Genomic DNA, 16997 nt, shown 5'->3' with positions numbered 1-16997 from the left:
ACCAAAACATGTGATTAAAAAAAGTCTCCAATTCTCAGATTGCCCCATTAACCGGATACTTGATGATATATCTGCAAGAATAAGAATGGGGTGTTCTAAAAGAGAGGAGATTTCACCTTTATTTGTTCCCTGAAATTAGTAGCATTTTCATTTGGCTCCTTTTTTTTTTTTTTTTTTTTTTTTTTTTTTGGAGTTGATGCACAAGAGTTTATTGGGAATGTTGAATTAAAAGCAGATGGGTTTTTCAGCTCAACTTTCCTCCCTTTTCCTGTTATTCTGAAAACAAGTTCTGGTCATGGGAGTGCCTAAGAGACTGTTTCAGTGTTCAACTGGGATCAAATCATCTAATTCTAATGTTGTACAAAGACGTTATTAACCACAAAATAAATCTTCATTAAATAACTCGTAATTAATTTTGTTTTAAGTAACACTACATAAAGATATCATCTTGCTTCCACTTTTTCTTTCTTTCAAACTACACTTTGAATTTGCCTGACTTTTTAAAATCGACATTCTTACCTTCTGGACATGTGAATGAATCATTTCTTTAGTTGATTGTATGCAAGAGATTTTAAGTAGTCAAAAAGCTTTTGCAAAGTACTGTTTTAGGAAAATTCGCTGAATCACCATGTACATTTCTATAATAATCTCACTTGGAGAATCTTAAAATTTGAATCGTTTGTATTTTACTCCTGGACTTGTAGTTAATCATTCACGTGTAACATTCTGATCCCATTCCATATATTTTTCATGAAAGGCAACATATAGTTTTGAGATTGTTACAATAAATCTTCATTCATATGCATATATAGATTTATTTTTATCTAAGTATAAACAATACATTTGTTGGCCCTCTTTTTTGTATAATTTTTCTGTTACTGAGTAAATGAATTGTGATGTGACACCTCTCAATGCCCAAATGTACAGGAAGACAATACTCTGCTACTCAGTTAACTGGAAGCTTACAGAGAAATGGTAGAACATGTAAGATAGCTGCTGGCCGGCACCGCGGCTCAATAGGCTAATCCTCCACCTAGCGGCACCAGCACACCGGGTTCTAGTCCCGGTCAGGGCGCCGGATTCTGTCCCGGTTGCTCCTCTTCCAGGCCAGCTCTCTGCTGTGGCCCGGGAAGGCAGTGGAGGATGGCCCAAGTGCTTGGGCCCTGCACCCCATGGGAGACCAGGAGAAGCACCTGGCTCCTGCCATCGGATCAGCGCAGTGTGCTGGCCGCAGTGCACCAGCCGTGGCGGCCATTGGAGGGTGAACCAACGGCGAAGGAAGACCTTTCTCTCTGTCTCTCTCTCTCTCACTATCCACTCTGTCTGTCAAAAAAAAAAAAAATAGCTGCTACTGGTTTCTCCTCACATGGATAGGGAATTGCAAGATGGCAATTGATTATGCCGTAAGAATCTCCAAGTTAAATTCCTCTGAAAACTTGTGACTATATTAATTGTGGCCATAGAGCTGAATCTGGACACAGAACTTGGAGCTTTGTAAATAAGACCATTTCCCTCTTACTATATGGTAGCCTGTCTTTTTTTAATATTTATTGATTGAAGTTATCTATCACTGTTCCTCAGCCTAGAAAGTCTTTTCTTATTTTATAAGAAACTGGCCTTTAAGAAGAGATATGATATGTTTCTTGGATAAAGATGTCATAATTATACAAACTTCTAGAAGTTTGTGGAAAATGTCATTGCCTTACAATTTGATTTTTCTATGAACTATTTTAAATACCCTCATACTACACATGAATAACAAGGCTTCCAGTGAACAATTCCCATTAACGCTGATTCTGATTTATTTCTCTTCTGTCAATGTCAAGTGACCCTGAAACAACTCTGAATCCCATATTCTTTCATGATACACATGGCCTCCGAAGGGAAAAACATTGAATCTTTTTGCAAACACCCATGTTCCAAATCAAACCCAGGAATAACTTCATTCGATGTCTTCTTAGTCCATTGTTTTTGATATTATAACAAAATATCTAAGATTGGGTAATATATAAAATAAGAAGGTTAGTTTGCCTTATGATTCCCATGTACAGAAGGTTCAAATAATATGTCACTCATATCCTGACTGCGTCACAACATCTTAGAGAAGCAAAAATGGAAGTAGCAATGTGCAAAAAAAAAAAAGCCCGGTTAGACAAACTCACATTAGAACATCATCTCACTCATCATCTTGTAGGAACAAATGCAGGCCCAGCATATTTTACTTAAATTCTTCAAGATTGTATCAATCCAGTCATGGGGAATGTGCCCATATGACTTAATTAAATGCCACCTCTTGGAGGTTCTATCACCTCAGTTTTATTACACTGGGAACCAAGCTTCCAGAAGATAAAACTATGGGCAACAAACCATTGCAGGATGATTTTCTTGTAATATAGGGACACAGAAATAGAAATTTTGCTTTGTGTTGTATTGCAGTGTAATTGTTTCATGAACATACTTTAAACCACAATCAATGGATGATTTTTATACTGACATTTTGGGGTGAAAATGAAGTAATGTGTTTGGCTCCAGCCTCAACAAAAGAAAGGTGTGTTTTATTATATTTGGTCTACATCCTCTTGCAAAAATTTATAGCACATTCGTGCTGCTTAGAAAGAGGCTATATGTTGGTGAAGCCAAAGACAACATAGAGTAAGCCCTAATAAGACTTTTGTTTATCTTGCCTATTATTTATTTTTCATACCAATACTGCTGAGAAGTGGTCATAATTCTACCCTCTTCACCACTACCAATCTTTTACTTCACAAGCTCTCTTATTCCTAGTGATGAAAGGTGGCCCCTCTACTACTGCTTATTTGGTCAAAAATATATGTAAGCATGCACACCTCTGTCCCATTAAAGACTGATTTCAGGAGACAAACCAAGGAAAATTGTAACTTTATGCCCAAAATGATAAAATGCAATGATTCTTGAGAAAAACAGGATTGAATGTCTTACTAGTGTTTCTTGCTTATTTATGACAGAATTTTGAGGAAAGAAAAAAGTATGAGACTAGTTTAGCATTTGAATATGTCACCAAGGAGACATCTCTCTTTACAGATTTTCCCTGTGATCTTTTCCAATTCCAGTGCATCCCAGTGCTGACCTGCCTGCTCTCAGTATTTTTCTTTTAAAATAGATCTTGCCTTTTAGTTCTTTCAGAGACTTTTTATTATTTCAATGGAGAGAATAGCACTTCCTTTTTCATAGTGATACCACAGCACTCTCTAACTCTGGAAAGCTGCAAAAACACACTTTGAAGATGTTTCTGTGGGGGCTGCTTCTGTGGGGGCCACATGCCGTTCCTGTCTCCACCATCCCCTCCCTGGCCCTCCGGCTGGCTCCATGTGTATCTTTTAGTTTTATAGACACAGCTTGTGACAAGAGATGAAAACTCAGCTCTGCTAAATAGGAGGGAGCTGAAAAGGTCTGGTTACAAAGGCATGTTTTCAGTGTTTGCTTTTTGGAGGATTATGATTCCATTTAACCAAACACCCATTAGCAGATGTGATCTGTCCATGCCCTCAAGAGCTACTATGATAGTGAAAGAACCAAATAAAAGATCAAAACAGGGTAGTTTGTGAGATAGTCTCTTGGATTTCAGAAGCAAAGCTAAGGGACTTTTGAGCTCATGGATCTTCAACATTAGCTATTTCAAATATCACCAAAGAGATACGAATTTGTTTAAGGAAACCATTCTTCCAATTTCCAGTTTAAGATTAGATTATAATTGATTTTGCACATCTAAAACTTCCAAGATGCAAAAGAGAGGATTGTTTTTAATCAATTATATTCCTCAATTCCTGACCACATCCTCTTTATTATTTTGGTTAAGCAAAGAATGACCTTTTAGGAAATACTGTTTTAATCCAGATGCAGCTCGGCAATGTAGGCTTCCTTATTTCTTTATTTGATCTATCCTGACTCTCCAGAGGACTTTTTAACCAGGATCTTTTACTTTCTTGGCTTTATTTTGCTTCTGAAACTGAGCACTCATCAATACACCATGAGTATGCAAACACTGCCCTCCTCTAAGAGACTGGATCTTCTTGATTGATTATCTTGTGTTCTACAAGGATATTTATATTGTATCCCTTCTCCATCATAGTAAATTACCTGATCAAACGAACTTTGCTTCTAATTCTTTGAATTGTTCAAGCATTGAGAACAAAGAGACACTGAATTCCTTAGGCTGGAAGAAGAACCATCTCTAAATTCAGTATTCATTAGTTAAAGGAAAACCTTCCATGGGTATTTGGATGAAATCAATGAGGAAAATGCATGGAAGGAGGAGAAAGAATAGAAAAGGGGGGATAGAGAGAAAGAGATACTGGTTCAGCACAGAATATATTTATATTGGAGTTTTAATATGAGAGTATTGCTAAGTACATGTATTTTGTGATGATTTTTCAAGTCTTTATCTATTTTGCTCATATGAAGCCAATTTTTTCCTTTCTAAAATCATGTGGAAATGTCTCTGACATTACCTAAGTCTCAAGGTCTTACCATAGCTTAGTCCATTTCCAAGACATTCAGTCAATCTGGAAAATCCTTTGAAGAATACATATATACAAAACACTGTAGCCAGGGTTTGGCCAAACTGCTTGTCTCACACTCTGCCGGGGGATACTCATGCTGCTGAACCACATTTTGAGGAATAAGGCTCTAGAACACGGGCGTAGGCATTGAGAAGGTGAGAACTGTTACATCAATTAGGAGACATGAGCAGATTCACAATAGAGTCCCTAGAATAAGTTTCTAAGTCTGGGATCAGTAGCACTATTGAGTCCTGACACATTCTATGAACTTCAAAGTGGTGCTCCAAGAGACAGTACATTTTCTTTCATTTTTTAAAAAAGATTTATTTTATTTACTTGAAAGGCAGAGTTACACTGACAGAGGAGAGACACAGAAAGATCTTCCATCTGGAAGTTCACTCCCTAAATGGCCGCAACAGTCAGATTGAAGCAAGGAGCCAGGAAATTTTTCCTGGTCTCCCAAGTGATTTCAGGGGCCCAAGCATTTGGCCCATCTTCCACTGCTTTCCCAGGATACTAGCAGGGAGCCAGATCAGCCAGGATTTGATCTAGCTCCCTTATGGGTTCCTGGCATCATAGACGGTGGCTTTGCCCATTATCCCACAACGCAGACCCTGAGTATGTTTTCTTTAATTCTGTCACTTTAGCAGGATTACCTCCCTCCTTATGGATTTATTCTCTCTCTCTCACTTTCTTTCTCTCTCTCTCCCTCTTTTTCCCATTCGGCTTGAGCAAAGGGGGTGTTTTATATAACAAGCATGTAGAAACCTAGCTCAAGTTGTATTCAGAACAGTCCATGTGTGTTTTGTCCTGTTGCTTGTGTGTCAGCCACTGCAGAAGGGAACGTGGTGCAGAGTGAAGAGTTGATGGCACTTATGACATTTTGCTTCATGGAGTTCAGAGCACAAACTCGGTGTCAGCTCTCTGCCTCCTTTTCTTGGCCTCACATGTCTCTCTTAACAGGTCAAGTTTGGGGCCGGCACCGCGGCTCACTAGGCTAATCCTCCGCCTAGCGGCGCCGGCACACTGGGTTCTAGTCCCGGTCGGGGCGCCAGATTCTGTCCCGGTTGCCCCTCTTCCAGGCCAGCTCTCTGCTGTGGCCAGGGAGTGCAATGGAGGATGGCCCAAGTACTTGGGCCCTGCACCCCATGGGAGACCAGGAGAAGCACCTGGCTCCTGCCATCAGATCAGCGGGGTGCGCCAGCCGTGAGGGCCATTGGAGGGTGAACCAACGGCAAAGGAAGACTTTTCTCTCTGTCTCTCTCTCTCACGGTCCACTCTGCCTGTCAAAAAATAAAAATAAAAAAAAAAAACAGGTCATGTTTGACATCATCAGTCATTTTCTAGCTCATTTCATCATGAACTCATCATATTTGGAATTTACATATTTTGAAGTGGTCTAAACAGTAAAATTAATATGCTATTTTGAATATATGCCTGGATTGCCATTTCATACATTGCTTACCATTTATTAGTCATATGCTAATTTTCCTAAATATCTGTAAGCTCCTTGTGAGAAACAAACAATTTTTTTTATTTGAGTTAGACAATGAGAGAAAGAGAGACAAAGAGAAAGGTCTTCCTTCTGCTGGTTCACTCCCTAAATGGCTGCTATGGCTGGCACTGCGCCAATCTGAAGCCAGGAGCCAGGTGCTTCCTCCTGGTCTCCCATGTGGGTGCAGGGCCCAAGCACTTGGGCCATCCTCCACTGCGCTCCCTGGGCCACAGCAGAGAGCTGGACTGGAAGAGGAGCAACAGGGACTAGAACCAGGTGCCCATATGGGATGCCGGTGCCGCAGGCAGAGGATTAACCAAGTGAGCAGAAACAATTTTTACATCTCTTTACTTCATATATTGAAACCGGATAATAAGTTTGTAATAAAGTGATTAGTGGATAGTGTCTTCATAAACATTCCACTTAGTAAAATCCACAAAATAAAACCATGGAAAAATAGATAATATAGCCTTATTATTGCAATATCAGTCTGAACAAAAGTAGAAGAAAAAATATGATGCACAGATTGTAGGACCTTACATCTTGTTCAATTCCAAATACATGATCTAAAGGTGATGACAGTCAAAAACTACAGTGAGTTTTCATGCTTTCAGCCACTGTATAGCTACCCAGCGCTCACCATCAGCTAACTTTATCACCTCACATCTAAATATGTAGCACTTTTAACTTTAGGAATGTTGACAGTTTCTATAAAGACTGTACAATGTCTGGAAGAAACATGGAAAATTTATTTGAGGTTTACTATCCGAGTGAGTTGAACAACAACAATAAAAATTTCCTTTCAAACATGTATAGATGATGAGAGCAATTATTTGTCACAATTTCTTTCCTTGGTTGTTCTATTAGGAATATTTAAAACATATTTAAATATTGGGGCCCCCTGTGGCACAGTGGGTTAACTCCCTGGCCTGAAGCACTGGCAATCCCGTATGGGCGCCGGTTTGCATCCCAGCTGCTCCAGTTCCAATCCAGCTCTCTGCTATGGCCTGGGAAAGCAGTAGAAGATGGCTCAAGTCCTTGGGCCCCTGCACCTGTGTGGGAGACCCGGAAGAAGCTCCTGGCTCCTGGCTTCGGATCGGTGCAGCTCTGACCATTGCAGCCAACTGGGGAGTGAACCATCAGATGGAAGACCTCTCTCTCTCTGCATCTCCTTCTCTGTGAAACTCTCTTTCAAATAAATCACTTAAATATCAAATAAATCACTTAAAAATCCAATTCATAAATGATTCATTCTGAATGGAGAACACACAGGGCTAGGTGGATGGAAACTTTTCCTGGAACGAAGTCAGAAATCTTACTAGCTGATGACATTAAGGTGTCAAGTAAATAAGTCACTATATTGAAGAAAAGTGTCTAGTTATTTTCCCAATATATCATATTTCAATCACACCTAACACCTATTTTCATGTTAGATGATTCCATTTTTAAAAATTAACTTTCTACCTACCTCTACTTAATAATACATGATCTGAAATTTAAGAGTATTCCATTCCCATTTCAAAGTCAGAAAAGATAGGATTTTCTGTCTGGAACTGGTGAGCCTACAAGTGTTGAAACAACTCCTAAACTGAATAGGTTATATAGCAGGTATACAGGTAGAAGTAGATTCCAGAACCCTTTTGACATTTCTTCTTCTTTTTTTTTAATGATTTATTTATATGAAAGTCAGAGTTATACAGAGAGAGGAGAGGCAGCGAGAGAGAGAGGTCTTGCATCGGTTGGTTCACTCCCCAGTTGGCTATAACACCAAGCTGTGCTGATCCGAAGCCAGGAGCCAAGAGCTTCCTCTGGGTCTCTCATGTGAGTGCAGGGACCCAAGCACTTGGGCCATCTTCTACTGCCTTCCCGGGCCATAACAGAGAGCTGGATTGGTAGTGGAACAGCCTGGACTTGAACCAGCACCCTTATGGGATGCCAGCATGGCAGGCAGTGGCTTTATCCGCTATGCCACAGCGCCAGCCCCTCGACGTTTTCTAGAAACCTCTCTGCCTTGCATGCAGACCTGGTTCATCCCAAAGCTCAGTGTACAAAGGGAACAACCTGCCCCCGCCTTTTCAGAAATCCAATGGCATTTACCTCTGTGCGTGGTGGGCTATCCACTGACCTACATTTCCAAAAGGAAATTAGAGGAAGGGCCATGGTTCTCTCTTGAATTCTTTACTGTGTGATGCTTGGTCTCCTCCCAGCACAAAGGCAGTTGATAAGCAGAGCTGTCTGCCTCCTCTGAGACTCCACCATCACTTAGCAGCCACGTCGGCATTGCATTCCAGTGGGAATGAACTTGTTCTTCTGCAGATCGCATTGTGCTGGCTTGTCCTGATAGCCTACCACACATACCATTCACTAACCCACCATTTCTTTACAGTAACTCTTTGTAGTTTATATTTCCATCCTGTCTGTGCATGGCAGATTTCTCACTCTCTACTATCAGAAAACAAAGAAATATGGCAAAACCCTCTAATGCATGTGCTGGCATATATAAACATTGGTTTCTACTGCCAAACTGAACGTTGTTCTTCAAAACTAGAACCACTCTCATTTACACATAATTTTAATATATTAATAAGCAGAAGGAAATCAGTAAAGACCAATAAAAGAACCTAAACTCATAAAGTTGCTGAAATGGCCACACAGAGCACTTTCAAAATCTTCAAAGAACATTAGAATTAATGCCCAATTAATTATCATCACATCCGTGCAAGGTGGGTTTTTAAAGATGCAATGCAGAGAAATTTAGTAACATGCCCCAGGCTGCCAGGGGAAATATTATCCAAGCCTCAGCTGCTCTAAATCCCAGGCATAGGTCTGCTTGCTCTCTCTGAGCATACTAGAAAACTCGAGCCCATAAAAGGTGATTACAACATGAATACCTGATGTTTCAGATATTTGTCATAAACTCACAAATAAAATCTATCACCCATAAAGAGGTTTTATTGGAGCAGGACTTCTGGCAATGATATATTTGCCCGAGGTGATGCTATAAAGCATGACTTTGACACTCAGGGTTTTTAACGGCATGTGAAATACAATAACCTTCTTCAAGTGAATGGATGGGAGTGTGATTATTTATACACATTGAAATTTACGTACCAAAGCAGGAAGGCAGCCAGCTAGGCCCATTTGCTAAGGATGTTAGGCACAGGTGTGCACGCTTGACAGTAATTCATAAAACACTGACCGGGCCAGGTCGGTTCTGGGTAGTGGAGGTAGCAATGTTGAACAGTCTTAAGTGGATTACGAGGCAGGGAAAGGTGGCATTTATTTATTGGCCTTTGCAGTTTCATCAATCAGAGTGGCATGCTTTGTGAAAGCACAAAGAATAGAACATGCATGGAACAAGGCACCTTATCAGCAGGAAACCTTTAAGGATTATTTGGAAAGGCCCTATCCATATCCCTCTCCCAATTCTCCACTCGCTTCCCAGCTGGTGAGATGAGGTACAAGGTATTTGTTGTGGTTCACAGCCTAAACAAAAGGAAAGTTTTAAAGCTTGTCTTGAAAATGACTCACTGCACATATCACTCACTCAGCATTTCTTAAAACGAACCCTTTGTAGAATATATTTCCAGCCTGTCTGTGCATGGCAGATTGAAAATTTCTCAATCATGTGTCAGCTCTTTTATCGCATGCATCTGAAAGAGGTAATTCTAACAAAGCCAACTGAGTGAATCCCCCACTATGTCTCTCTCTCTCTAAGAGAGAGTGATTAGAAGGTAAAGGAGGGAGGACATGATTTTGAAGCAGTCAGGATCTGTTGTGCCTCACTGCCTGGTTTTCCCTGCTTAAGCTTTCCCACTGAATTGACTGAACCTCATATCTACCGTAGAGTCTTGTCGTTGCTGGGACTTGGGGACAACAAGAGCACAGGTCCCCAGGGGGCCAGATTCTGATTGCTCAAATAAGAAGAATATGTGCTCTCCTGCGGGCCCAAGATGCCATGGTAGTAGTTCAGATGTGGTCATCATGTGGCCCCAAAGGGGCCGTGGATTGAGCTGTCCATCCTGGATCAAGTGGCAGACTAAAATGAAATTAAAACTTCAGAAATGAAATTTTTAAAAATGCATATTAAAAACAAAAAATTGAACCAATATCCACATATCAGTTTTTAGAATATAAGAAGCTTGGGTCAGTTTTATGGCATAGTAGGTTATTACTGGTATTCAAGTTCAAGTGTCAGGTGCATTGGTTCTGATTTGGCTCCCTGCTAATGAATCTGGGAAGGCAACAGAAGATGGCCCAAGTTCAAGGACCCCTACCACCAACATATAAGACCCGGATGGAGTTCCAGGCTCCTGGCTTCATCCTGGCCCCACCCCAACTATTGGGGCCACGTGGGGAGTGGAAGAGCAGATGGAAGATTTCTGTGTGTGTGTGTGTGTGTGTATGTCCCTCTTTCTATCACTCCTCTTTCAAATAAATTTTAAAAAAGGAACAAAAGTTGCTTACTTTCCTACTTATAACTGAGTTGAGGGTCAAATTTGAAACAAACCACCGTTTTAGACATAATCATTAAAGCTTGGAAGAATGGTACATAATGATCGGGGAAGAGCTAGGTTAGAAAGCCGTCAAGCAACTCTTGAAAGACAGACAATGTGCAGATGCTGAGCTATGGAGAGGATGACCATGTCTTAGAGAAACGCTCAGTGGAGGAATTGAGCACGTGAGAAATAACCCACAGAGGCCAGTGTTGTAGCCCCAGATCATGTCCTGGCTGCTCCACTTCTTTTTCTTCTTTTATTTAAAGACTTATTTATTCATTTGAAAGGCAGAGCTACACAGAGAGGGAGATAGCACACACACACACACGCACACACACATACCCACACAGAAAGAGAGTCAGTGCTGGGCCAGAACAAAGCCAGGAAACAGGAGTGCTAGCCTGGTCTCCCATATGGGTGGAGGGACCCAAGAACTTGGGCCATTCTCTGCTGCTTTCCCAGGTATACTGGAAATGGAACAGCTGGGTCTCAACCGGCACTCACATGGGATGCTGGCTCTGCAGGTGGCAGTTCAACCCAGTGCACCACAACGCTGGCCCCATTTCTCCACTTCTGATCAGCTTCCTGCTAATGGGCTGGTAAAAGCCTCAAGTGTATGAACCATAATACCCATGTGGGAGATTCGGATGAAGTTCCTGGCTCCTGGCTTTGGCCTGACTCAGCCCTGGCCATTGTGGCCATCTGGGAAGTGAGTCAGCGGATGGAAGAATCTCTGTCTCTCTCTCTCTTTCTCTCTCTCTCTGTAACTATGACTTTTAAATAAATAAATCTTGAAAAAGTGCTATATCTCAGAGACACAGAGTATTCGTGACAGGTCATTTTCTGTAATACTACATTGAAGACTCCCAGATTTCCACCCCTAAGCCATACCAATTTCCTTGATCTCCAGACAGTTTTAGTCAGTTCTACTATAACCCAACACATATGTGCCAAAAATCACTTCAGTGTGTAAAATTAGGCAGTCAAAACCACAGGGTTTATAGAGGAAATGAGGTTAGGCCCAGTGCTCAAAAACTCATCAGGGATAGATGAATGAGTTAGAGAGCTAATGAAGATGTCAGCACAGTTTTGCGCAGGCCATGTGATTGAAAATGTTTAACTTTGCAAGGAGTCTGACACTTTGAAAAAGACCTACTCTTTGGAAGTGGGTGTCCTGAAGGTTGCAGCTTAGGAGTTATTGGGAAGTGGTGGCAGGGACATTAACTGATAGGGGATGCAATGTCCCAACAGAGTGTGGGGTGTGAACTCTTGCCACCAGAAATGATGTCTGAGCTCAGTGTATGGGTGCATTCATGTGTTTCTACATGGTCTGTTTCAGCTGGGTTATGTTTTCCACATTCACCTGGAGATCTTCATGGACAAAGCCATGCATAAGCAGCCATGAAATTTGAGAATTCCTCTTATGCTCAAGTTATTCCCTACAGTATCTACTGCATTGGAGCCAACCTTTTCCAAATAAACATGGCCGCTTATTTTTGCCAACTCAGATCCTCCCTTGGTTGTTTTAATAGCCCTTTTGGATATCAAAAGATCCTAACAGAACTTTCTATTCTGTGCTTCACAGGTGTTCTCCTCCCCCACTCTCCACCTTCTCCACATAATTAAAAATTAAATCCATCCACTTGCTCAGCCTCAAACCTTGGGGCCCACTACAATGCGTCCCTTGTACTCCCTACATCCTCATCGCAGACTCAGCCATCTTGCTGGCCTCCTGCTCACCATACATCACCACTTATCATTGCACTCTGCACCTCCAGTCTCTTGCCAGGTCTTCAGCAGTTGCCTCTTGCTTGGCCTCACTGCTTCCCTCCATTCACTTCCCAGCACAGTAGATACACAGTGCTTTTGAAAACGTGACTCATATTATTCTATTCTGATGTAAAACACTTTTGTGATTTTATTTTTTAAATGTTTATTTATTTCATCTATTTGAATGGCAAAGTGACAGAGAGGGGTGGGAAGGGAGATAGATAGAGAGATAGAGAGAGAGAATCTTCCAGTCTTCCACTTTCTGGCCCACTCCCCCAAATGTCTGCATCCACCAGTGCTGGGGCAAGCGGAAGTCAGGAGCTCAGAATTCCATATGAGTCTCCCTTATTGGGTGGCAGTGACCCAAGAACATAAGCCATCATCTGCTACTCTCAGGGTGCATAAACAGAAAGCTGAATTGGAAGCAGAATAGTTGGGACTTGAACTAGCACTCAGATATGAGATGTGGGCATCCCGAGCAGTGGCTTACCCTTTCATTTACTCACTTCTTAACATTTTGAAAGGGTATCAAGTTCACTGCCACTTCTGGGCTTTAGAATTTTTTTGTTTTCTGTTTGCTTGTTTTTCTTGGAATTGGCTGATATTTCCCGTCGCTTTCAAGTGGTCTGGCTTTTTCCTTATTACTCAGGATTTACTTAAGAACGTTTCTTCAGGAAAGATGTCTTTAACTATCTTTATGAGGAGCAAAGTTTGTAAATGCCAAACACATTTGAAAGACACTGGATTCAAAGGCTGAGAGATCACAGGGAACATGAAGTCATACGTTGCCAAAAAGAGACAGATGTGGTGAGTGAGCTGAAAATTGCCCCATCATCATCTATGCTTCCAATTCTCTGGCTCCCAGCACACTGGCCCTTTGCTGAGAGTCCCTGCAATAGCAACATCTCCATCCCATAACTGGTTCTTATTTACCAGTTCCATCTGCTCCCAGTCCCCAAAGAACAGAATTGTGTATTCCATTGTGACAGCCAACTAACTTGCTAATCCCTGTTAGATTTCCTATGCTAGTTATCTCACAGCAGGAATAAAAATGCAATGGTATTGGGTGCACTTGATCAACCACGGGAATGAGAACCCTTCAGATGGCATGAGCTGGCTGACCACAGATACAGTCCACTTGTGCACAGAACTTTTTATGGGCAAGTACTGTTACTGAGCATGTATTTCATGCTGGATGAATGGAAGAGAAAATGGCATCTCCACCCTATAAAACATAGGGTAATGCTGTGACCAATACTACAACTGTCCCCAGTGGGCACTGTTATGACAAAATAAATGAAATTCTACAGGATATTCTTAGTTACTCATAAATGCATCCTAGTATCAATGGCCCTGAGCCTGGCTTCCACGCTAGCATTGCTGGAGCATCACTCTGATAGGAGCAGTGTGCACAGATGTGCTGCGTGCCTCCAAACGCCATGATGCCAGAGTAGCCTGGACACTCATGTTTGATCAGAGTTTACGTGTCCAGGTTGGAAACTGATGATTTTTATGGGTTCTGTCTTTATGTCATCCTTAGTCACTTACGAAGCTGCTGATGGTGCAGTTACTTCATTAGGGCTTTGCGTACCTCAGTCACAGCAGCTCAACAGTGTAGACAGAAACAGAATGCACTCTGTGGATTTCTTGGATGTATTTTAATTTGCCTGTGTGCTGAGGGTCGGTTGTGTAGTCTTTGAGGTGTGGCTTCAATTTATACCAAATTGAAAGTAGTTCTTATACTCCATCATATTGGGGACATCTCAACATCAACTCAATATCCTTCATGTTTTTACACAGAACAAATTCATTCAATGTGCATGGAGTGAGGACAAAGCAGAGCCAGATGGTGGCTTCCTGAAAAATTTTTCCCTCTGGAAATTTGTCAAAGCAGCTGTGCATAATGATTTATATTAGTCAGAATGATTGACTTTTCCTTTGAACTCATTATTAAATTCCTTGCACTTAAAAGGTATTTGGTGAGTAGGTGTTGTTTGGCTGTTTCTATCCCTCCTGTCTGATTACTTCCACATGTATTAATATTTTCAAATGGACCCTTGCTGCTATATAGAAAATGCTGTGTGAGTTGCAAGAAAGTCTACATCATTGTTGTATTTCTGATTTTAGCTGACTGTGTGGCATGCGATAAGCAACTTGACTTTTCTGGCTATAACTCCTCCAACTGCAAAGTGGGGCCGGGGCAATTGGCAAAAATTATTTTTAATTTGACTTACAGCTTTCAAATTTTATAGCATTTAAGTCTATCTGTATACCTAGCATTTTATTACTATTGTCTAACTTTAATCATGTTCATAGTTCTCTTATGCATTCCCAGTGTCTTTTTCATTCACCTTAAGTCAGAGGAATCAGAAAATTAATGCAGTCCTGGTCTAGGAATTTAAAAAGGGTAAACAAAAGAATGAAATCATTGCCTGTGTTTCTGAGGATGCCTCCCACCTATTAGATATATAATATTAGAATTGTTTGTTAAGTTCTATTGTTGTAATAAACCTGTCATCCCAGAATTTACTTAAGCCTAAGAGGACCTGTTTTGTGTTTTCAGCCTATTAACTTTTTGTTGAACTCAGTGCATACTGACCATGACATATTTTTCCATGTCTCTCTTTTTCTCAGGATACACAGGTCAATTTGCTGCCATTTCCAAAGGAAATATCACTATTGGTAGAATCATTTCTACTGTGAAGAAATGAATAGGCGTGTTTTCAAAATATTTGCCACTGAGTATATCTGGATTCAAACAATTGTTTAATAAAATTACAGGATATGCTTACACAAGAAGTACTGGGAAGGCAGTCAATGTGACAAAATATTGAGTATGGAAAAGGTATATACTTTTGATTTTAATGTTATGAAAATTATGTTTTATTATTATGTAATGAATCACAGTGGAAACATAGTTGCTGAAATAGAAAACTAATTCTTATTCACAAGGTGTCATTATTTTAATTTTTTAAGGAAATTTTGCTGTACACATCATATTAGGCACTATGTATCCCATCAATCACATCTAATGGATGATAGATGACATACAATAGACTAAGTGCCACACCATTATTAACAACTAATAACCATGGTGTTGCATTTCATTAATTTGCCAAGCAATTTTCCCTCAATAAAAAAATTGACTTATGTCTTCAGTACATCTTGAGTTTACTCACCAAACTTTCATTTAAAATTCTAAATTCCAGCTAGAGGACTCTCAAGGAAATGAGCCTTTAGGATGAATGCAATTGAAACATGAAGAGACAGAATTATACTATAAATTATTGAATATTACCAGGCACAAAGAAGTAGAGCAGATTATCTAGAGAGAAGCTAAGCATTCTGTTTCTGGATTCACATTGTTGCTTATATTTAAAGTGCCCACATTAAGAACTTAAGAACTTTACATTATCCTGGTATAAAGTGATGAGGCATTGGTCCTAATTTAAATTTGGGTCCTTAATGAGTTGTACTATGAGAATTAACAGTAAAACTTGTCTTCAAACAGCACTTTATACTTTGTGTGTCTGCGTGGGTGCAAACTGTTGAAATCTTTACTTAGTATAGAGTTGATCTTCTGTGTATAAAGATAATTAAAAATGGACCTTTTTTATTTATTTATTTATTTTGGCAGGCAGAGTTAGACAGTGTGAGAGAGAGACAGAGAGAAAGGTCTTCCTTCCATTGGTTCACCCCCAAAATGGCCACTAAGGCCAGCGCGCTGTGCCAATCCGAAGCCAGGAGCCAGGTGCTTCTCCTGGTCTCCCATGCAAGTGCAGGGCCCAAGCACTTGGGCCATCCTCCACTGCCCTCCCGGGACACAGCAGAGAGCTGGACTGGAAGAGGAGCAACCGGGACAGAATTCAGCACCCCAACCAGGACTAGAACCTGGTGTACTGGTGCCACAGGAGGAGGATTAGCCTAGTGAGCAGCAGCGCCAGCCAAAAATGGATCTTAATGAAGAATGGGATGAGAGAGGTAGTAAGAGGTGGGATGGGAGTTGGGATGGGAGGGCTGGTATGGGGGGAAGAACCGCTGTATTTCAAATCTGTACCTATGAAATTTATATTTATTAAATAAAAGCTTTCTAAAAAGATTGGTTTACATTATCTTGAGAAAATATGATTTGATGAATATTTGGGCTTTAGGGAACCAATATAGACTGGAGCAATTATAGTCAGAGAGGCTCTCACACTGAATGAGAGAGCTTCTTGCTGGCACGAATCTATTTTCTTTTCTTTTTTAAGAGTGATTTATTTGAAAGGTAGAGTTACAAAGGGGCAGAGTCAGAGGCAGAGGCAGAGGGAGAGAGAGAGAGAGGTCTTCCATCTGCTGGTTTACTCCCCAAATGGCCACAACAGCCAGAGCTGTGCCAATCCAAGCCACGAGCCAGGAGCTTCCTCCGGGTCTCCCACACAGGTGCAGCTTCTCAGGGACCTGGATCATCCTCTACTGCTTTCCCAGGCCATAGCAGAGAACTGGATCGGAAGTGGAGCTTCTGGGACTCAAACCAGCCACCCATATGGGATGCCTGCACTGCAGAATACAACTTTATCCTCTACACCACAGCACCGGCCACAGGAATCTATTAATTTTGTTTTTAGTAATATTAAGAAAGACTTTTATTTTATTTTATTTTATTTATTTATTTATTTATTTTTGCTTAGAACTCAGATTTAATCCTTCTTTAAA

Source organism: Oryctolagus cuniculus, chromosome 13 (assembly GCF_051225735.1).
Source record: "Oryctolagus cuniculus isolate XC-2025 breed Fujian yellow rabbit chromosome 13, ASM5122573v1, whole genome shotgun sequence".
Lineage (NCBI taxonomy): Eukaryota > Metazoa > Chordata > Mammalia > Lagomorpha > Leporidae > Oryctolagus > Oryctolagus cuniculus.
Note: the sequence above shows the minus strand (reverse complement) of the source record.